The sequence below is a fragment of the Saccharomyces eubayanus genome, chromosome VII (assembly GCF_001298625.1).
Source record: "Saccharomyces eubayanus strain FM1318 chromosome VII, whole genome shotgun sequence".
In the NCBI taxonomy this organism is placed as follows: domain Eukaryota; kingdom Fungi; phylum Ascomycota; class Saccharomycetes; order Saccharomycetales; family Saccharomycetaceae; genus Saccharomyces; species Saccharomyces eubayanus.
Genome location: NC_030982.1, coordinates 1,050,110 through 1,051,730, shown reverse-complemented (window position 1 = coordinate 1,051,730; position 1,621 = coordinate 1,050,110).

Below are 1,621 nucleotides of genomic sequence, written 5' to 3'. Positions count from 1 at the left end.
GTTACCCTCTACATATTATACCCTACCTCAATACTATATACACCACACCCTGACCTACTATCAATATAACATACTATCACTCTACCCATAATACCATATATCATGATACCATTACTCTCTATATACCATATACCATCACTCTACCCATAATACCATGTATCATTACTTTCTATATTCCATACCATACATCTTTACCCTGATCTACGAACAATATCAAATACCATCACTCTCTATATCCCATACCATATGCCACTACCCGACAGATAATGCCATATACCATATACCATCACTCTCTATATTCCATACCATATATCTTTACCCTACCAACACACATACATCGTTACCCTGATCCGCTATCAATATCATATATCATATATCACAATATGATTTCTCTATATATATCATAATACCATATATCATAATATCATTACTCCATATTCCATATCATATATCACATACCATTACCCTACCTCAATACCATATACCATCACTCTCTCTACCCCATACAATATACCATTACCCTACCTCAATATCCATATACCCTAACCACCACTCTCCCCCATCATATCTCTACTCTCCAACTATCCAAACATAAACAATTGAACATGACCATTGAAACAAAAACAAATATACATATTCATCCAAACAAAAACAAATATACATATTCATCCAAACATAAACAAATACATATTCATCGAAACGTAAACAAATAAACATACATACTGAATCATAAACAAAAGATCAAACTATCACTCTACCTCAATATCACATTTCATACCATAACACCATCTCTCTATATATACCATACCATATATCATAATATCATCCCTCTATATATAATATGATACTATATACCATATACCATAATACCATCACATACTCATACGGATGCTAAATATAATTACATACACCATATATCATCATCCATTACTCTATATATATCACATACCATATACCATAATATTATAAATACCATCACATACTCAGACGGACGCTATACATAATCTCCAACCATCGAAACGTAAACAAACAAAAATATCGAAACATACATATTTAATCGTAAACAAATATACGTAAACACCACACCCCTCCATAATATCCCATACCATCACTCTATATATACCATAATTCACCTCAACCACCCTCAATATAAAATCATACCATATACTCTATATATACCATATACTATATATCATAATATCATATATTATAACACCATCACATACTCATACGGACGATAAATATAATTCCATATACCATATATCCTAATACCATTACTCTATATCAATATCATAATACCATTACTCTATATCAATATCATAATACCATATCTCTATATATATCATAATGTCATAATACCATATGCCATATTCCATCGCTCTACCTCAATAGCACATTCCATATACCATATACTATATACCATATATCATAATACCATCACATACTCATACAGATGCTAAATATCATCCCTCTATATATATTATGATACCATATATCACATACCATCACATACTCATACGGATGCTACATATAATCATATATACCACAACCACCACTCTATCATATCACCAGCCATCCAAACGTAAACAAACATTCACATGGAAACACACATATCGAATCG